The sequence below is a fragment of the Fukomys damarensis genome, unplaced genomic scaffold, assembly GCF_012274545.1.
Source record: "Fukomys damarensis isolate Sample0158 unplaced genomic scaffold, DMR_v1.0_HiC HiC_scaffold_2, whole genome shotgun sequence".
In the NCBI taxonomy this organism is placed as follows: Eukaryota; Metazoa; Chordata; class Mammalia; order Rodentia; family Bathyergidae; genus Fukomys; species Fukomys damarensis.
In genome coordinates, this window is record NW_022900914.1 from 6,585,828 (window position 1) to 6,607,699 (window position 21,872).

Genomic DNA, 21,872 nt, shown 5'->3' on the forward strand with positions numbered 1-21,872 from the left:
GTTTTTTTTTTTTTTTTTTTTTTTTTTTTTTTTTTTTTTTTTTTTGATACCAGGGATCAAACTTGGGACCTTGCGCTAAACTCAGGAACCACTGAGCTAAATCTCCAGCCCAGGACAGGGTCTTCTGACCCAGAGATGGCAGGAATGAGGCTGGGCCAGATACTTCAAGCACACACACCTGTACAGGTAAAGCTTTACTTGGGGGAATGAGGGCTTCAGCCAAATTGGGGCCGTGACTGAAGAGAGCAAGCACTTGGCCAAGGGGTGACCGTGTTGGTGCTCACAGGACAGAGGGCAGCAGGTTTTTACTTACGTGCTGGAGTGGGCTGGAGTCTGGCAATTTCCACCAGCCAGAGGCACAGTTGCAAAAATGTTTCTTGTGCAGACTGTGTCACTCAGCTGGTCCTAAAGGCTGTTAATTTTCCTGAATCTGGCACCATCGTCTTGACCAAACACATTTTGGCTTTCTCTTGTTGGACTAACCAGTGGTCAGCTTCGCTCAGGAACTGCTGAGCTCCTCTCTCCGCTGTGTAGACATCTTCATCATATGATGGGGTCAAGACCGTCAGTGCTTGAGCTGCTGAAAAGCGCAAGGAAGGGTGGGCTGGAAGGTGAGCAATGGGCCGAGTGAACCCTGTACCAAGGTCTTGGACAAAAGCTTTCTTAAACGATCAATGTGCGGAGCTGAGTAGAAGCTTGTGGGAGCCCGCCGGCATTTGACACTGGAAAAGTAACATCTACCATTGAGGCACTGACACAATCTATGGCTCTATTTGGCTTTTCTGAGACAAGGGTCTCAGCTATACAGATGAGATTGACCTGGAACTCACTGTACAATCCAGACCAGATTATGGGCCTTGACCCGGAGCTCACTGTGTAATCCAGACTGGTTTTATGGGATTACGGGCATGCACCACCACGCCCAGCTCAAGGAGTTTGTTAAATTTGACCTTGTGATGGGAGGAACTCAGATAGCCAAAGGTCTGATCTCCTCCCTAATAGTTGCTTGGTGCTTCCTGTTGGCCTGCCTTTAAAAGGAGCTGTTTCTGTGTAATAAATCGGACTTCTTGTCTCCACCCTATTGAGTGTGCTGTCATTTCTCAAGCCTCACTCCCCAACTCAGGTACGTTCGTGTTGTGACGGCTGGACTGCCACAAAGCTGACTAAAGGGTTAACTAGCATGCGGGCAGACGTAACATGAAGACACGATTCCAACCTTAGTCCCACGTTAGTCACCCTTCGGACACCTGGGGCCCAGGTGAAGCAAAGTGGCCTTCAGTGCTAGGGAAGCAATCCAGGCAACTGTGACTATAATCACACCTAGAGCGGTGCCAACTGTAGCAAAGCTATCAGGGAACTAATGCATTGCCCAGCTGTGTGACCTCCAAAATTAGTGATTTTTCCAAGTGTGGTGGTGCAAACCTATAATCCCAGTGCACAGGAGGCTGAGGCAGGAGGATTTCCAAGAGTTTGAGGCCAGCCTAAATTAAATAGTAAGACTTTATCTCAAAAAAAAAAAAAAAAAAAAAAAAAAAAAAAAAAAAGTGATTTTTTTTTTTTTTTAAAGTAGACAAAGAGCAAGTGAAACTCGAGGGAGGCCTGATTTAGTTTTTTTTTTTTCAGGGTAACAATTTTTCATTTCAGGCAAACATTGTGTACTTATAATTTTTTTAAATTTTTCATTTTTTTTTGGTACTGGGAATTGAACTTGGGACCTTGTGCTTGGCAAGGCAGGCAGCAGAACCACTGAGCTAAATCCCCAGCCCCCTAACATTCTGTATTTATGATTTTATCGGTTCATGATAAAATGTGAGTTTCTGTGGAAACACACCGAGCTACGAATGATAATTGTTTATTGTGCCCCAGAATTTAATTTTTTCATCCCAGTCTCTGATCCCATCACTGTCCCACTGTGATGATCCCCAGATGTCACAAGAGAATTGCTGAGGTGCTGGGAGAGCTAGAGACTCATATTTGTGATAAATGGGCAGAAAATTGGACAACCAATCCAGTAATTGTCATTAACGCCAGACAAACACATACAGGAAAGTAAAAGCATCGGGCATGCACAGCTGAGCCGTGACCAGGTGCCATGGAATGTGGGCACTAACTGCAGCTGGGAGACTCGAGTGAGAAGACTAAGGGACAGGAAGTGCTTTTAACGCCAAGTGTTCTTCTGTTACCTGCACTGTCTCTATTTCCTGTAAGTCTTACAGTTTGTTTTGTACTTTGTCCTCTGTTTTCCACACTAGGTCTTTCTCTCAAATGTCTTAGCAACTACTTCACATTAATAAGCAATTTAGTAAAATGATGACCAGAAATGTAAATAGGCAGCGTGTAGGCCCGATTCTCCTGAATTTAGCTCTACTCTGACTCTGAGGTTCTTGGTTCTTTAATTCCTCACCCTTCCTGGGGCTCCGCTGCCCCAATCATCGTGCTGTCTTTGGCTGCTGATGCTCCTACTCACCTGCCCCCTCCTTCTTTTTTTTTTTTGCAATTCTAGGATTGAACCCTGAACCATTACATGGAAATACGTCCCCAGCCCTTTTTATTTTTTATTTTTTGACAGGGTCTCACTAAGTTTCCCAGGCCGGGCTTCATCTTACAATCTTCCTGCCTCGGGCTCCCAGAATTCTGTGACTGATGACAGGCAAGCACCACTATGCCTGGCTGGAATCTTCTTCCAAAGTCACTTGCTTTCAGCTTTTTCTGCCAAATAAGCTGTCTTAGTTACATTTTTTGTTGCTGAGACAAAATACCCAAGACCCAAAGTTAAAGTAGGAAAGGTTTATTTAGCCCACCAATTTGTAGAAGTTTCAGTTCATAGTCGGCTGGCCCCAAGGCAGGGTGACATGGCACAGGAGAAACTATCATGGTGGGCAGAAGGTAGCAAAAGCAACAAGGGACAACCACAGCTTTGTGTCCTTTGTATCTTATCCAGGCTACTCAAGGCAGGTGGCACTCACATCCTTAATCATAGCACTGCTGATCCTAGCATTGCACAAGGAATCAATCCCAGGGTCAAACACTCTAGATCCAGACACCTCTGAAAAATCCCCACCTTTAACCCCATGAGGTTTGGGGGACATCTAGACACAGGCCATAACATTCTGTCCCTGGCCCCCCAAAAATGCATGCCCATCCCTTTATGCAAAAATGGAGTGTTTAGTCCATCTCCAAGAGTTGCTAAAGTCCTAACAGTTTCAGCATTGCTGAAAAATCCAAGTCCAAAGTCTCCTCTGAGATTTAAGACAAACGCTTAGCCGCAAGCCCCTGTACAAATGAAAATAAAGTCAGACATTTCAACACCCAATGGCACGAGATAGACATTACCATTTCAAAAGGTACAAATAAGGGAATTCCAAAGAATGGGGAACAAAGCAAGTCCAAAATCCATCAGGGCAAACATCAATCTCCATAGTTCCATGTCCAGCATCCGAGGCCATCTGTGGCAAGGCGTGAACTCTAAAGGGCTTGGGTGGCTCCTTCCGCATAGCACTGCTGGTGGTTTCGGCTCCCATGGCTTCTCTCTTGGGCTGGCTCTGCTCCCTCCTTGCAATTTTCCTCAGACCATTCACACTCCTGGTTTCTCCAGACTTCTGGGGCCTCCACTGCACCTTTGGCTTCACACTCACACACTTCACACACTGCCCTCTCAGGGGCACCCTGCCTGGCCTTCCAGGCCTTCTGAAATCTGGGTGGAAGCCTTCTGGACTTCACGACTCTCACATTTTTGCAGGCATCTAAAACCGGCACCATGAGGATGATGCCAGGCCCTGCTGCCAGCTGGAGCAGTCGCCAGGCTTCCTTCTCTCCTGGCTGTAGGGGTCGAGTGGCTATGATCCAAATCCCAGGGAACAACTCCCCAGGCCACCACCATTCCAGAACATGGTGCTCCGAGGCTCTCTTCTCAAAGCACTCTTTCACTTTGCCACTGTGAGGCTACACAGGCTGAAATCCTCAGGCCATCTCCTCTGTGGTCTTCTGAAAGGCTTGGCTTTTTCTCACTAGTCTTTTCAGCAACCGAGTTGTCGTCTGTTCATCTTTGCAGGCCACAACTTTACTGGAGCTTCCTTTCTGGCCAAACTCACAACGTTTTGAATCATTCCGCTAGGCTCTTTGCTCTCGATTGTCAGTATAAATCCAACAGTAACCATGCCACAGCCTCAACATTAGACTGCCTTGAAATTTCTCCTGCCAGATTAATTAGGTTGCCAGCCATAATCTCAGTCTCAGGCAAAGTCTCTGGACAGGAGCAAAATGCAGATAAGCTTTCACCCAAGGCGTAACACACATGGTCTGGAGTCCAACAGCCAGTGCAGTCTTTCTTCCCAGCTGAAGCTTCCTGAGCCTGCTCTTTACCAGCGTTGTGGTCTTCTGAGCTCTGACCGGAATTTCCTCCCGTCAAGTATTGCCTCAGACATTCCAGCTCTACTGTTTCAGCCAGCGTCTCCAAACCTTTCCTAACTCTTCTCCTTCCCACAAGCCAGCTGCAAAGGCTCCCAAACCACATGGTCAGGTACATTCACAGCAATGACCCCACTCCTCTGGTTCCAGACAGGTGCAGCACCACTGAGCTACCTCCCCAGCTCTGGTTCCAAATTTTTAGTTGATTTTCTCTTGTTGCTGAGACAAAATACTTGGCATCCAAAGACAAGGGAGGAAAGGTTTATTTAGTTCACAGTTTCCAGAGGTTTCAGTCCATAATTGGCTGGCTCCAAGGCAGGGTAACATAGCAGAGGAGAAACAGTTCATGGTGGGCAGAAGGTAGCAAAGCAACAAGGGACAACCACAGCTCTTTCTATCCCTTATGTCTTATCCAGGCTACTTAGGATGGATAGCACTCACACTCTTGATCCTAGCATTGCACCATGAATCAATCCCAAGGTCACACACTCTAGAGGCAGGCATCTCTGAAAAAGCCCCTCCCATGACTGCATGAGGCTTTTTGGGCACAGCTAAACACAAGCCATAACACCTACCAAGAGTCCACAGATTCATCAATCGAAAAAAGAAATAAACATGTTTACTGTGATTTGTCCTAACAAATTCAAACTGACACCAACTGTTCATTTAATTATTTTCAAGTGTTCACAGCAAGCAACTCCTGTTAACCACGTAGTTGTATTCACTGTCATTATTCAACACCTGGTCGTTAGCAGCACCGACTCTCTTCCTTCATACAAGCTCAACTCAATCTTTGATTCTTCAGAGTTTCTCTTGAATTTTTAAAGTTTTATTGATGGTTACTTTGCAATCCCTTTTTCAAGTTCTCTTAGCATCTTAAAAAATTGTGTAGAAATGGAAAAATTTTATTAATTAAAATAACCTCAAATTACTTCACCTACTTCGAGCTTTCTCTTCTTGAATATTTGTCCTAAATCTTTTCAGGTTGAAGACTATAGAAGACATTTTCTGGGTAAAGTGGAGTAAAACTTCCTAGAATCTACACATCCTTCCTACCTGGAGAAACCCAAAACTAGGTGGCTCCAGGCCTCCCTGTGCTGTCCAGCAAGTGTAAGAACTGACCCTGGCTCAGATGCTCTGATTCAGGATTTTGAACATCGAAGAAGTAATGCAAAGATGCAATAGGTGTAAGGTTATCTTTTATGCCGTAGTAGAGGAGTTGAGAGTGCAGATGTATGGGAATGGGCATTCCCTGTTAGTGACATCAAGAGGGGGAGCAGAAAGCGGCCGTGGGTGACACAGCCCAGACAGTGTCCTTATTTTGGTGGCCAGATCTTGATGGTATTTTCTTGCCCATCCTTTCTTGGTCCCTGGCTGGATTTTGATCTTGGTGTTTTGGACTTTCCATTGATTCTGAGTGCCCCTACACCATTCTCATAAATTATTTCTTCTGGTTGCGTTATCCAGCATTGGTTTCTGTTCTCCGGAAAAGAACCTTGAGAGGCACAGAGAAGCCGGTGCTGGTAAGTGGTTGCAGGCAACAGAGTCTTAGAGAAATGGATGAGGAAGGGAAGCTGACATTGGCTGGCTGGTCATTTAGGACCAAGAACAGTAACAATTCTGTTAGCATACAAGGGTAATACAGTGGACTCTCAAGTTATGGCTGGTCTGACATACAAACAACTTGGGTTAATTAGGTTAATGGGCCTAATTCTGCCTTTTGTTATCTATAGCACGTACCCAGGTAAACATCCAGATCTCAGCTGCATTTACCTACAATCAACTTGAGTTACAACCAGCCCTTGGGAACTGAGTTCATAAGTCAAGGGCCCACTGTACATGACATACAGTGTTAAAAAGTAAAAAGGTAACTATTGCCCTAGATCAGTGCACACTGAAAGCAACTATTAGCTCTGTAAACCATAGGAAAATCAAAAGAAACCCAAGCACTTCTTTCGTCAGTTCCAATCTGCTCACACAAAAATAAACGACAAATTTATGTGCTCAAATTCTCAGATCATAATTCAGATTGACACACTGGCTCTAAGACTGTTCTAAAAGCATCTGATTTCTTTTTTTTCCCTCATTGAGTTTATTGGTACATTTTAGGTACACAGTACAGTTACATTCATTATTGGGATCTTGTACCTTTACATGACAGGTCTTGGTTCTCATTTTTTCCCCTTGTCCCTGCCCTCCCTTCACCCCCTCCTACCCTCCCCATTTACAAACACTTTATTTCCATTTTTTTCATTTTCTCCTATTTTTTTTCTTTTCCCTTATTACCTTTCCTCTACAGGTGTGAGGCAGAGATCCTGGAAGCCAAATTATATGGATTGCCAAATTACAAATTACAACTGAATCCAGACTTCACCAGGTCTCATACATGAGAGTTAGGGCCTTGGTCAAGTAAGTGGTGTGTCTCAAGAAATGGAACAGGAGCATATGCAAGTAACTGAACAACTCAGGGAACCCTGTACCTCTAAAGCTCACTAAATCTCTGTCACCAGCGCAAACAAAATTTCCTCTGATATCTAATGAGGCTATTGTTGCTTTACATGAAGGTGCTCCAAAGGACCCAGTCTCACTACCCTGCAGAAGGAAGCCATTACTCTCATCCTCCACTCCCCTCCCTGCTTATTAGCTGCATACTCACAACTAGGACTGTGGGCCAGAATGCTCCGAGGCCAATTATAAAGTCATGATTGGTACACACTGTGGGCAAGGTGTGCATACACACCCACACGTGCACACTGATTTTGCAGGACACACATGGGAATAGGTTTTCTACATAGGAAAAAACATAAAATTTTAGATTCAGGCTGGATTTATCTGCATATTATATTTTTTTCTCCTGAAAACTATAGGTTTAACATATTGCGTTTGAGGAGCTGGAAGTGTTTCTAAATATTTTCTTGGTTAGTTGCCCGAAACCTAGTCACAGTAGTGGGAAAAGCAGATCAAGCTGAGATGCAGTGTGGTGTAATATTGAGGACTGAGTTCAAAGATATTGGAACTAGAAATATTAGATATTATTGTGTCTTGTTTTTATGTCCCCAATATGGCCCAGAAAACTCTGCTGAAGGAAATTACCAGAAGCTTTGAGAATGCTTTAGTGATTGTCTAAGGAGGCAAGAAATGCTTACAAGAGATGCTGAACACCTGAAATGTTCCCTCTTATTTCCGATCCTAGCAGAAGTGAACCAATGACACTCGGGAGCAGAATGTGGAACTGTTGTCCGTCTTAAGCAGCGAAACCAATAGCAAAGTCTGAAGCATCCAGCCTTGCGGTGTTTTGATTCTAGGACCTCAATATTAAAAGTGATAATTGCCACAGAGATCCTGTTTGACTTTATTGTTTAAAAAAATATAAGAAAAATATAAAACCCAGTTTCAGGTCTGCTGACTTAAGTCACTCTAATACAGTCCTGTACCGATGTACTAGAACTCAGGCCCCATGAATAAAGGGGAAACAATTTTTAGGGACTATTAGACCCTGATTTGGAGTTAATTAGTCAGAATGTTTAATACTGCCATGGCCCACTACTCAGTCAGGTCAGAAGTGGAAATCTGAGCAGAGTCTACTTCACAATAGTTCCTAAGGTCCTCAGCCCACCCCCCGCTCTGTATCTACCTTTGTATAGAGTTGAACTAGACGTTCTCAGAGATCAGCATAATGACAGAAACAGTCTCCTGGCCTGCAGAGCAGTTCTATATATATTAACAGGCCTGTGCAGGTAGCTGCAATTCTCCCTGCCTACCAAGAAAGCAATCAAAATAACATGACATCCCCAGGGAAAACGTCCATACAGTTGCCACTGTCAGAGTCTTGTTAATGCAACATGCAAAATTCTGTTCTGCAGTATTTCCCTGAACTATTTATTTTGGCTGGTACAGAAGATTGCTGGATCTTCAGAAACAGCAGGGGTCCTTAGTACCTGGGGATCACTGCAAGTTTTACTAGGGTTTGCTACTCCAGATAGGGTCTTCCCTCGGGCATGATCACTAATTCTGTTGTTTTCTATGTAAGTAATTAGAAAACACCAGAGAAAATGTTTTCACCTGGAAGAAAAATGGCAGAGTAATACCTCCTCCTCGGCAATATATTTTCTATCTCTGTACTACAGTTAAATGCAGGGGACACCATCTTTCTATCCCTTTGGACATCATGCTAGTCTATAATACTGATACCATCACGCTGATAGGATCTGAAGACCTGGAAGTATCTGTTGCCTCAAGAGTCAATGAGGGAGGAAAATGCTAAGAAAATGCAGGAGGCAAGCATGTCAGAGAAGTTTCTGGGGGCACAGTTGTCTAAGTCACCTTAGGATGGCCCGTACAAAATAAGAGTGGGATGCAGCACCCTTCACACATTTCACTGAGACGACACCGTGCTTGCCAGGCCTCTTTGGACTTCTGGGTGATACATGCTCTATTTGCCCGTGCTTCTCCAATCTGTTTACCAAGTAGGTAGCTTGAAAGATGTCTCAGCTTTGAGTAGGGCCCAGAGAAGGAAAACTATTCTCCACATTGCAGCAAATGTGGTGAGCATGTGGCCATAAGGATGCTGTGGGTTCAAATGGCACCTGACTGATCCATGGCAGACCGAGTGACAGAAGGCAGCCCTGGGAAGCCTGACGCAGACACTCACTGCGGAGCCTTTCGCAATCAGCCATCCATGACCTACGTCCTCAGTAAGCAACTGTTACCCTATGAGTATGAGAGGTGCCTCTTGGCCGGCTACAGACACTTGAAAAAGATGGAACTTGACCGTGGTCTCTGAGCCATCCATTGTGAATTTGGTATCATCTGAGCCACGAGGCCATAAAAGTGGGTGTGGTTAAGAGAACCCGAGAAAGCAGTGTATACAAGAGCAGGTTCCAGTGGGTCCTGAAGGCACAATGACTGGCTGTACGTGGAAGGTTGCACTCACTTCCAGCATGGCAAACCCTGTGGTATGCTGGCCCCTTCCTCAGCTCACACCTATGTCACACACAGTTACCTCTGGCCAGATCTTCTAACAACCCCACTCAGATCAGCTCCAATGGACCAGAGGGTGGGGGGAAACAGAACTTCACACACCACATCCTCCTGTCAGCTTTGTCCTGAAGAAGAAATGCCACCAGGTAAGAGTTGACAGTGAGTCACGGGCAGAGCCTTGCGTCTTGTGTGTGTGGTGAGGGACTTACTTAGAACAAGACAGCTTTGGGGAAGAGGTATTTTGTATGTTCTGATGGTAGGAAATGATGTCACAGTGGGGCAGGTCATTTGGGGAAGTGTGTGGAATAACTAAGGTAATAAACTCGGTTAATGAAACAGACTGCTTGCTGTAGAAGTCATTCAGCTCCCTTTTCCAACTACCCCAAGGCCTGCTCAATGGGATTGAGTAGGAAATCAGGCTGCACATGGACTCAACTACAGGGAAACCCTGATACTGAGCTGGTTTAACTCTCATTTTCCTTCTTGCTAGCTCAAACACTCTTATTTCTCTATTTTAAGTAAGTCGCTTCTATTTCTTTGTCTTTCTCAGGTCTACTGTTGTACATGTGGTATGTTGATAGTAGCTAAATTTTATCATTTAATTTACGGGGTGCAAATGTTGAAACAACATCATAATGAAATAGAAACAACAGATAGCACTCTGAGATCCTAGACTTGGAGTTGAATTCCAGAACTGACAGGCGTAGTTTTCTCCCTTGGAAGAGATATAAGTATATTGTTAATTGTAGAAGGAATTTTATTATATTGAGAGAAGTTTTCCTCTGGAAATTTCGGAAGGGGGTAAATGCGTATTTGAGGTTGATTGCAGTAAATGTACCGTTTGGCTACCTAAGACCCAAGTCCTTTTATTTTGGAAGAATCCTTCCCCTTTCTGTGAAAACCAAATGGGAGGAAATCTTTCTTCTCCTCTCCCAGCGCTGGCTGCAGAAGGCTGCACGTGATCTAGCGACTCTGAATTCTGAAGGAGTCACAGGCAGATTCACAGTCTAGTCCCAGTGCCAGCATTTGAGTCAAGGGTCCACAAGGGTGGTGGCAGCACTCACTGCAATGGGCACATCACAGTGGTCATGACAAGAAATGACCACAGCTGAGCAGACAGCTTGGGGCAGTTCTTGGCTATCTAACCTCCTTTGGTTACAGAGGTTATGTCTTAGTTGGGTTTTTGTTTTGTTTCTTCATCCTTTTAGATTTTTTCTTATCCAGCATATCCTTACAGTACACTTCTTTTTGCAATACTTAGCCAGAGCTGGTTTCTGTTGTAACATGGAGGCCTGGCCAGCACAAAACCAACTTTCCTCAGTGGAGAAGGGGCAATATTCCCCTCACAGCACCCAAGAGCCTCCCAGCAGTCACCTTGTCGTGGCTGAGACTCTCCCAGCCTTCTTAGTGCCCTTAGCAATCTCTGTGTCATGATTGTGAAATAGTTTCAGATTTCTTTGATCCTTGCTTCCCTGAAGTTTGGAGTATTCATTTACTTAGCCCAATATACCCTTCTTTGCTTATCCTAAGCTGGTATTATCTCTCTAAATGTTTCTGGGATTTCCATAGTTACAGTAAGCTGATCAGACAGCCAGGCATAGTGGTGCATGTCTATAATCCTAGTAACTGGGAGGCTGAAGCAGGAGGATCACCATGAGTTTGAGGCCAGCCTGAGCTACATAGTGAGTTCAAGGCCAGCCTGAACTACATAGTAAAACCCCGTCTGCAAACAAAATGTTTTCAAGGATTATATTCCCTGTGTTTCTTTGATCTTTTGGAGGAATAAAACTGTTCAGGCAAGAGAGAATTCTCCGTCTGATTTGCTTCGAGTGGACTTGCACTCCTGTATATCATTGAGATTCCTCTGTGCAAGCTGTGCCTCACTAGAGATGAACAAGAGGAAGAGTCCATGGAGTGGAGTGTTTGAAAGCAAGCAGTCAGCACACAGAGTGACCAGACTGTTGGGGATGTAGCACCAGGAATGGCTGAGACTAGAGCGCCATGCACGGCTGGAAGTACAGAACAGAGGGCTGGAAGGTCCCGGGGCCTGGCTGGCCCTCCACATAGGGATACTGTTGTGCTTTGGATCTGTAACGTCCTCCCAAAGCCCCACGCACGCGAGGTGGGGCTTGGGAAGGCGATTGGGTTACAGGTGATCCAGCTGGCTTGCTGTTAGGAGGTGGGTCAGCAGGGGGCCAGTTTGGTTCCCTCTGGTCACCTCTGCCTTGCTGACTGCAAGGATACACTTGGATGGGCGCCTCTTCCTCCTGGTTCCTCCCTTTGCTCTCTGCTTCTTGGCTGCCATGACAAGCAGCTTTCCTCCAAGGCAGGCCCTCCCACTGTCATTTCCTGTTTGGAGCCTGCGGACCATGGGCTGAAACTTCTGGAACTGTGAGCCAGTATAAGTTGTATTTAAGTTGTAGATGTCCTTTAAGTCGTAGATGCCAAATATCGTGTCTCAAAAATGAGGGGAAAAAAACATTAGAGTGAGCCAAAGAGTGTGAGGAGCCATTCTACATAATTTCGGGGAAAAATCATTTCATAGTCGAACTATGATTAGGGCCGTCTGAGGCCTAGTCTTCTCGCCACGGGCCGGCTATGGCATGAGGAAACATAACTCCTCTTTGCCTCTGGACACAGCTGAGGCCTTAATGGTCCCTCAATGCTGTGAAACTCAAGGGCAAGATTATATCAGCTGAAGACATCCTGGTTCTTTGAGAATTTAGTGGTAATAAAAAAAAAAGAGTGGTTTCACCTGGGGAGGGACAAATTCCTTATTGGTTTAACCACTTACTGTTAGGAGAATGTTTTGCTCATCTCACCGCCCTAATCAATTTAACCCTCATCAACCTAAGATCTTCATCAGCATAAGCTCCTCCTCCTCATAGGGTTACCGCCACCCTCTGGATCCTCTGATACTCCCTGCAATTATTGCATGAACCCCATAAATAGAGGTAAGCATGGAATGTCTTTGTCTCCGCTCTGAGGCACTGACCTCCAACTCCTCATATACTTTGAAATTACACAAGTCTCTATTGTCTTTCTTTAGCCCTCAATGTCCCCCTGTCTAGGTCATCAGAGGATTGACCGCCCTCTGATAAAAGGGGGCTTCACAGGTTTAGCTAAGGTATTCAGCCAAGACAGTCTGATGCACCTTTCTTCCCTGTGGAAAGGGAACAGGACTGCCACTAGGACTGAGATTTCTACGTCTGTTGGCCAGGGGCACCCCTCTTCTGGAGAGTTGTTTTTTGGGGACCACTGCCAAAGTCAGGCTTCGGTCTGGCCATCTCTACCATTTCTGCACACACTTTCTTTCCAAGTAGATACAGCAGACAAGGTCAGAGGAGAAGTGTCAGTACGGTGTGCTCCCCGGAGAGGGAGCGCCCATACTCTGTCCTTCATTCCCCAGTGCCTGAGGCACCAACTGTAAATGACGGTTCCCTCCTCAAGTGGCTTCTCTTCTTCCACGTCAGCGGACGCTGTGGGCTACTTTGCTCTTTGTCACAGTGCACGGACAATTACACTCAGCTGTGGTGAACACCTGCCAGCCCCTGGGTGTCAGCCTGTGGCACACAAACCTCTTCTGTTTCCTCCTGGAAGCACCACGTCACCTCACCACCAACCACCACCGCTGGTGAGAGCTGTCTGCAGCATCACCTGGCCATGGTCTTGGGCTCTTCTACTGCTCTTACGTGCTGCCAGGGCACCCACCAGGGCCCTCCTCTCTACAGTGAGGAGCGGGCTGAAGGGTCTGCTCTCAGCAAGCTCCCTGTGCTGCTGATACAAGTCAGCGGGACCCCTTTGCGAAACACCCTTTCAGGTCCCAGAAGAGCCACACTGGTCATTTTCATCTGTGACCTCATCTGTGCCAAATCACAAACTTGCAATTTTGTGGAGTATAGGAGTATGTGCCTATAATCCCAGCACTCTGGGAGGCTGAGGCAGGAGAATCACACGTTCTAGTCCAACTTGGGCAATTTAAAGAGACCCTGTCTCAAAAATAAAACAAAACAAACTAAACTAAAAACAGCTTGTAGCAGCTTACCTGCTTGCAATCTGGCAAGAAATAGAAGAAAGAAAACAGAGCTCAGAGCTGGGAAGAAGGCAGACCTAGATTGGATCCTGCTTCTACCATTTACTGTATGTTTTAAAAAAAAACAAAACAAAACACTGGATTGAACCCAGTGCCTTCCCTCTGAGCTACATTCTTTAGTCCCTTTTTCATTCTCTAGTTTGAGACTGGATCTCACTAAATTGCCCAGAGGGAATTTGAATTGCAATGTGCCTCAGCCTCTCTTAATACTAAGGTCACAGCTGTATGCTATCACTCCTGGCTGGGATGGCTCTTAAAAAGACAATAACAACAAAAACAGGCATAGTGGTTCGTACCTGTCCTCCCAGGTACTCAAGAGGATTGCCTGAGCCCAGGAGTTTGAGGCCTGCCAAGGCAATCCGGGGAGATCCTATCTCTTAAAAAAAAAAAAAAGTCTCCTCATTCCAATCCATGCAGAAGCTATTGTGTGAGCCTTAGAGATGGAGTAAGAGGCTTCATTGAATTAGTATGTCTTGCCAGGCACTGGGTACTGAGCTAGGTATGTGTCTGTGCCTAGCAGGAAATTGGCAAATGCAAATCCCCGCTGCCTAACCTGAAGGTCACCGTGAGAGGTCTCCCTTTCCTTGGCTGGCCTTGTACCTAGTCCAGCTGCCTCCTGCCACTCTTAGATTCCTGAGGAATGACACAGGACACATTGCAGATGAATTCCTCCTCCTGCTCCCAGATTAAGGCTTCTGCCTCCAGTCTCTGAGTAGAAAACACTGGAGCACCAAGCTAAGCAATGCAGAAACCAGAGCAGCTTCTCTCCTTTGCCTGTGCAGCTGAGAGGCAGAGGCAGCCCTAAGGGGCATGGAGTTTCCTGCCCCTTGGGCCCTACTGAACCAAAAGAGACAATACCAAAGAGCTTCCCAAGCAGGAGCACATGTGGTCTACTTGGGGCCACGATAAGGGCCACTTCCTGAGGGGAGGAGAAAGAGAACGCATAGGAATGCAGATGACCTTTGTAATCCTTTCCTACTCTTTTCTGGAAAGATTAGAAAGGGGAAAGACTGCTCTGTACAGACCTGCTGCCTATCTTCAATGCTCTGGGTCCAGGGGTAATCTTCGTGGAAGGGGCAGTCAGGAGGCAGGGCAGAAGCATCTGGTCACTGTGACCTGCTGGTTCTCTATCCATCGCCTTCTGGCCTCCTCCTCCTCCACCTGCTCACATTTAAAGTCCCATTCAGTGGGCAGCTGCGGAAGCAGGGTCCTCACTGAATAAAGACCACACTCCCGGGCTGGTCCTCAAGACCTCCGAGACTGGACCAGAACCCGCTTTCTTAGCAGTCCTTTCGGCACATTCATTTAGTTCTCGTCACGTGAATGCTTTGCTTTTCCCAGAATCACTGGTGACTTCCCATCCCTTGCCTTTGTTCATGTTAAATTCTTCTGTAGAACTTTCCCTCCCACCTTCCAGGTCGCTTCCTTTCCTAAGTATTCTCTGACCTGCTTCCAGCCCATCCAGGTGGGGTTTCCCTTGGTTCCTCCTAGGACTACATTTGTCTCTTCTGGTTCATCACTTTTCTGGCCCAACTCACTTTCTCTGCTAGACTCAGCTGACTAGACGGCAGGGATGTTCTTATTTCTCTCCCTACAAAGTCTCTTGCAGGAAGTAGGCTCCTAATAAATGCATGTTCTGTAATTTAGAGTGCAAGTGAGTCCTAACCTTCCAGACATCAGATATTAATGGGATTCAGACTTGGCACTTTCTTTGTTTACACACATGCTGGCAGAGAGACGTCTGAACTTCTCCATCATTTTTGCTCTGTAGTTTCTGAGCATCTTCTTCCTTGGGTCATGTTATAAAGCTGAATTGAGCTGTCACCCCTGAGCCAGGAAAGTAAGAGTTAGGCCAGAGATTTGAAAGCTGAGAACTGGGGCTAAGTATCAAGGAGGAGCCCTGTGGCCATGCAGAGTTTGGGCCAGGGCTGCCTGATCTCAGAGCTGGCGAAGGCTGAACAGATGGATATAAACATCCATACCCTCTACTCGGAAAAAGGGGTGATTTCCAGTCCAAAGCCAACACAAGGCATCGGACAGGAGGCTGGGTTTGGTGCAGGTGGCCCAGTGTGACTTCCTTGCAAGGTCAGCCTCTGGTCCATCTGAACCCCACGGCTCCTTCCACACTGCATCAATGTCCAAGTCTCTGAGCTCAGCTTCTCACTTGTTCTTGGAGCCAGGTCTACAATTTCCAGGAAGCATTTGTCTCCCTCCTTTCCATCTTCTTCAAACCATCCTCTGACCAAGTCTGCCAGCCTCTGGCCAAGCCCATCCCTCTGGCTGCGGTGAAAAGTCAGCTCCTTAGCCATGGCCTGGAAAACCAGATCTTTCTGAGATCACCCATCTGAGCGGCTACTCTGTCCATGCTCCTTTTCTCTTTCCAGCCCTACCTAGCAACAGGGAGTCAGAAAGGAATGGGCACCACCCCAGTGACAGCAGGCATAACACAGGCTGCAGAAGGAAGGTCACCAGAGGTGAACAGATGCCTGCTGACAGCTGGCAGAGGGTGAGGGAAAGCTGGATCTCCTTGATCGGGGGCAGAGGCTGGGCAGTGGGTGAGGCAATGCCTGCCCCCTTTACCTGAAGCAAGTGGACACTGATTGGAATTTCATATGGAATAGGAGCTTCCAAGGACCAGAGCGAGTGGCATCTAGCGACAGAGAATCGGCCCTGCCCCAGAAGAAGCAGGAGCCCACAGCAGTGAAGAGGATGACAGCTGGCAGAGCTTGCTCGGTGCTTTTCCTTCCTTTCTCTCTCTCTTTTTCTTTCCTTCCTTCCTTCTTTCCCTTCCTTTCTTTCTGTACCAGCGACTGAACTGTGGACCTTGTACTTGCGATGGGCTTGCTGCTTTTAGACCTCAATGTATCAACAGTCAGTGTCTCAAAGTCCCCTCACTCCGTGGCCAAATCTAACTGTAAAATCTTCTCCGGCCAGCAGCAACCCTGGTGACAAGAGCACCTCCCCCCGACCTGGCTGCCCGGCTGGCATGGTGAGGAGAGCTCTTCAGCCCTCAGGGACTTCCGGCTCCTACACCGGAGCACTGTTTTTATAGGCTGTTCTTTCCCTGTGGCCTTTAATAAGTAGGTCAAGGTAGTTATCCTGCTTCAAGGGAGAAGTGCCAGGGTTCAAGCACCCAGCTTGATGTCAGGACGCCTGACTTCTATTTCTGGCCCCACAGCAAACAGCTGTGACAGTCTGTACAGGCTCACGTCCCCCTGGGCCCTTCTCTAGGCCTTGAGATTTGTTCCTCCCTCCATGGCAGGGGCTGCCCGAGGCTGGTGCCCAGACAGGGAGCTGCTGTAGGTGCTGGGGCTGATGTCATCTGAGGCTTCTGTGTGGACACAGTGGCGCGAGGCTGGACCTCGGGGAGCCAGAATCCTAGACAAGGACAGGCCCCGGTGATGTCCATGAATACAGATGCCTGGTGTAGGTGAAGGCTCCTGGGTTTCATGAAGTAGCTGTAGCTTATCTCCACTTTTAAACCTGCCTTCTCTGGAACACAGGAGGTCTGACCTGTGGTTCACGGGCAGACATGGACCTTTGTGTGGTGCCGGCTCATCGCAGAGGGGTTCACTGGAGCTGTCAGCGCTGATGATGGTATCGTTCTGGGTGGCCACGTTGACAGGGGTGCACTGTGGCCGGGGAATAATAGCCTTTCCCCAGGCTTAGTTCCTTTGGCATGGCAAGACCCAGTCCCAGGACAGCCCTCGGTACCCAGGCCACCATCACCACATGAGTCACCAGCGAACAGCCCTGGGAGGGTGCAAGTGAAGGGCCTGGCTTGGTCTAGACAGCCAGGCCCTCTCCAGACCCTGGACAGATGGAACAGGAGGCAGAGGAGCAAACACAGGTACAGTAGGGAAAGGGGTGGGGCTTCAGCCCGCCAGGAAGAAGCCCTTGGTTTAAATAAAGGGCAGCAGTTAGCTGGACATCAGCGTGAGCTGCCGAGTGTTGTTCCATGGGGACATCTCATTTGGGCAGTGTTCCAGGCTTGATTCCTGCTCTGCCATGACTAGAACATTGTCTGTCTCGCTGGGCTCAGTTTCCCAGCTGTAAAATGGGAATGGAAGTGCAGCTGCTCCTCACTGACGAGTTTCATCCTGATCAAAGCCACAGTGAGTGGAAAGTGCACTTACCTCAGCAGTGCAGCAGACTGGGGTCCACTGCTCATGGCGCTGGCTGGGAACGGTGGCTCACTGGCACAGCCCGGCACCCGCAGGAGATGTAGAACCACAGACTGCCAGGCCAAGAAGAGATCAAACTGACAACTCCAAGCAGAGTTCCTCCCACGGTCTGTGGCTTTCATGCCTGTGTAGAGTTGGGCCTCGGCAAGCCCTGGAAGTCTGTGCTGAGACCCATGGAGAGTACCCGGCACAGACCCCCTGCATCTGGGGCACACAGTGCCCTCCGTGGCAGATTTCCCTGTAGTGTCTCCTCGCTAACCCACACTGCACTGGAGACTGGGACTTTGGAGTTCTGCTCTCGGGTGTTACACTGTGAGCCAGAGATTGTGTTGCCTCCAATCTATTCCCTGGTTATGTAACAGCAGCGGGGTAAACTTGCCAGCACCACTTCTGCACGTTTTTATTTTGTAGGGGGATTGTACTGGGGGTGGAAGCAGGGCCTCCGGTATCCGGGCAAGCACTTGACACTGAGCTACACAGAGCGGGAGGGTGGGAGGGCCCAGGCTCTGCCGAGCAACACCCTCCAAAGCACGGCAGGAACCAAGGCTGCCAGGTATATATTACCAGATAATATATAACACGGGTGACATCTGAGTCAAAAAACAATAAAACATTTTTAGTCCCAAACACTGCGTGGAGAAAAGCTGACAAATGAACGTGTCTGTATTCAAATTCAAGACGCCTCGAACATCTTGTATTCTTACTGGCCATGTCTGGACCTCTTGGGTGAACATGAAAGCCTTTGGGTTGGGCGCTCAAGTCCTCCTAATGGGCTTGAGCATCTGACCCCTCCTCACAGCCAGATGGGATCACACCCAGGCTCCACACTTTCTCTGCCTGCTACCACCTCTGACCTTTGCATTATATACATTATCTCTGCATTTAGAAATACTGCCTGTCCTCCCAGAGCCCCCCCACTTTTTTTTTGTACCGGAGATTGAACTTGGGCCCTTGCGCTTGCAAGGCAGGTGGCAGAATACCTTTGCATTATATACATTATCTCTGCATTTAGAAATACTGCCTGTCCTCCCAGAGCCCCCCCCCACTTTTTTTTGTACCGGAGATTGAACTTGGGCCCTTGCGCTTGCAAGGCAGGTGGCAGATCCACTGAGCCAGAGCCCCCCACACTGTTTTTGGAAACAGGCTCTTACAATGTGGTCCAGGCTGGCCTTGGGCTCACCATGTACTCCAGGCTGGCCTCAAACTTGATGGATCTTCCTGCCTCAGCCTCCCGAGGGCTGGAATAACAGGCATGTGCCACCATACCAGGTTTATGTAGCCGATCGTGAGTGGTTTTTCCTCATAGAACTCTCCTTTGTTCTTTTAGGTGGCTCCGTAGTCACTCACATATATTATGATTTTCATGTACTTCCCATCTCTTAAGTACTGAGCACATGACTGGGAGTGACCAATAATTATTTGATTTAAAACAGTGAATTAGGGCTGGAGATGTAGCTTCACAAAACAGTGTCTGCCTGGCAAGCATGAGGTCCTGAGTTCGATCCTTGGTACCAAAAAAAAAAAAGCAACAATGAATTAATTGGGTTGGTGGCACATGCTTGTAATCTCAGCACTCAGGGAGGCTGAGGCAGGAGGATTCCAAGTTCAAGCATAGCCTAGAAAATTTAGTGACTTAGTGGGACCCTGTCTCGGGATTTTTAAAAACAATTTTGTATTAGTGTTTTTTATTAGTACATTTTATAATACATAATGATTACATTTATTGTGAAGAGTTTGTACATGTATGTAGCACATCCTACTTCTGATTTGGTCCCCTTCCCCTCTGTTCTCACCCCTCCCTTCATCCCTCCTAAAACTCCCTCCCTGCTCCCTCCTTCCAATTCTTCATCCCCTCCCCATTTGAAAATGCTCCATTTCTTTCTTTCGTTCTTTTCCTTTTCCCCTTTCTCACCACCCTCCATTTCTTGTTCTTCTCATTTGAAAAAGTTCTCCCTATATTCTTTATTTTATCCTTTATTTTCTTGCTTTTTTTTTTTTTTTTTAGACAGGGTCTCACTGTGTAGCTCAGGCTGGTCTTGAACCCATGGCACTCCTGCCTTAGCCTGCCAAGTGCTGGGATTACAGGTGTGCACCACCATGCCTGGCTTTTGCTTTTTATTTAGATTTTGGGTTTCTCATATAAGAGGAAGCATGCACTATTTAAATTCATCTGATTTATTTCACTTAACATTATGGTCTCAAAGTGTATCCATTTACCTATGAATGCCTCACATTTATCCTTCTTTATGGTAGAGTAGTACTCCATCGGGTATAAATACAATTTCTCTACCATTCATCTGTTGATGGGCATTTGGGCTGCTTCCAAGATTTAGCTATTATAAACTGGGCTGTTATAGACATGGTATGCACGTACCCCTGTAATATGATGTCTCTTTGGGGGGAAGATACCTAGAAGGGGAATAGCTGAGTCAAAAGGAATTTCTAGTTTTAGTTTTTTGAGGAGTCCCCACACTCCACACTCCAACACTTAGTAGAAGGGTTCCTTTTAGCCCTGCAGTCTCCCCAGCATCTGGTATTACACTATTTGATTTCTTGATGATGGACATTCTTCCTAAAGAAAGACAGAATCTCAGTGTTGTTTTAATTTGCATTTCTCTAATAGCCAGCAACACTGAACATCTTTTCGTGTTTTCATATTTATTACCCATCTGTACTTAGAAGTATCTATACATTTCACATGCTCATTTTTGACTGGATCTTTTATGTATTTTGGGGTTTTGTTTTGTTTTGTTTTTAGTTCAAGATTTTTTTTTTTTTTTTGGTGTTTTGAGACGGGGTCTCTCTATGTAGTTGAAACTGACCTGGAACTCACTATGTAGCCCAGGCTGGTCTCGAACTCACAGCGATCCTCCTGCCTCAGCCTCCCAAGTGCTAGAATTACAGGCATGAGCCACCACGCCCGGGAAGGCAAAAATTTTTAAAAGGACTGACTGAAGATGTAGTTCCGTGCAAAGGCCCTGGTTTTAATTCCTAGTATTAAGTATGAAAGAAAGGAAGAAAAAGGCCACCCACCCACAAAAACCAAACCATTAAATTAAAATATTAACCTGTGAATCCTCTGAATGTCTAGAGGGTGGAGCCTCTCAGGCAGAATTGAACAGGTTCTTCCTTGTGGTATAACGTTTTCACCAGCAGCATCTGGGCTCCATCTTTATACCAGCACAGCTCTCCTACCTCCCTCTCTGCGCCTACTCCAGCGATTCCTCAGCACACAGCTGAACAGGAGGGCGAGTAGGAGGGAGCATGTCCAGGTGGCCTGCTTGAGCCAGATTCCAGACTTTGCTTCCTGCCCTGGTTCTGGTCTCTCAGCAGGCCTGGGGCCACCTGTCTGGTCCTGCAGCTGGAGGAGGAGGAAGGGCATCTTCGGGAGTCCCTGGAGGGTCTACACTAAATGTGAGCTCCGAGAATCTCCTCGGGGATTCCAAGGGGCCTCTCATGGGGCTCTCGTGCTGCCGAGAGAGGTACAGAAAGAAAAATAAAACTTACAAACGGGAAGAAGTACCGTATGAGGAGGGGGGCTCAGGATATTACCAGAAACAGAAAACTTAGCTTTGGGGTACAGCAGAGACAGCACTGTTTCAAGAGCCCTGCAACATGAGTCTTCTCTCTGGTCTTGGAAGGAAAGAGACAACAAAGAGGCAAGTGCCCACAATATACTTTTGTGTAGGTTTCATTCAAATTTCCCTACAAAAGTGAGGTTGTGAGGGTAAAAGTTCAGCCTGCAAACATGCATCGCAGTGTACGTAGGAAACAGCACACATTAATTAAGCTCTCAAGTTAAAGAAAGTAAAATGAAGGGCACAGCACTATTTCTAGGGTCCTTCCCTCTCTAAATTCTCCCAGTAGGATATTTCTTCCACCAGGAAGAAAGAATAACCCTCAACTATGGACAAAAAGACAAAGCAGGGACTAAGAGACAGAAAGGCCAGGGCCCCCTGAGATGCGATATTCAGAGCTAGGCAGGCGAGAGCTCCGAGTGAAGGCCGTGGGCTAAAGCCCGCCGCTGTGTCTCTCGGGCGGTCACAGGTGGAGTGGAATTCAAGTCGCTCTCGGGACGCAGCTTGCAAATGTACTCGTGTAAATGTGGGGCAGGAAGAGCAGGCGGCCTTCCCTCAGCGCCTGGGGTCGGGAGTGGGGTGCGCTTCCTGCGTCCCCGGCAGCCGAGGGCGCGAGGGCCGCCTGGCTGA

General features: G+C 47.1%; 2 long non-coding RNA genes across 4 annotated transcripts in view; one reads left to right on the plus strand and one right to left on the minus strand.

Annotated features, from left to right (window-relative positions):
- Positions 1 to 17,963, minus strand: part of LOC104848721 — a 19,008-nt gene extending 1,045 nt beyond the window's left edge. Inside the window, exons 1-2 of one of the 2 annotated variants that reach the window (XR_776505.1) lie at positions 17,617 to 17,963; positions 314 to 580 (exon numbers count right to left, since the gene is read on the minus strand). This is a non-coding gene — a long non-coding RNA (uncharacterized LOC104848721). Of the gene's footprint in view, positions 1 to 313; positions 581 to 9,058; positions 9,100 to 17,616 lie in introns of those variants that run through there. The other variant, XR_776506.1, reaches the window with a different exon arrangement.
- On the plus strand, positions 9,462 to 16,476 carry LOC104848723. 2 transcript variants are annotated; one of them, XR_776508.2, is made up of 4 exons: positions 9,462 to 9,533; positions 11,168 to 12,341; positions 15,865 to 15,986; positions 16,102 to 16,432. It is a non-coding gene; the product is annotated as an uncharacterized LOC104848723 (long non-coding RNA). The 2 variants fall into 2 exon arrangements; XR_776507.2 differs by lacking the exon at positions 9,462 to 9,533 and having other exon boundaries at positions 11,080 to 12,341; positions 16,102 to 16,476.
- Positions 17,964 to 21,872: the final 3,909 nt, after the last annotated feature.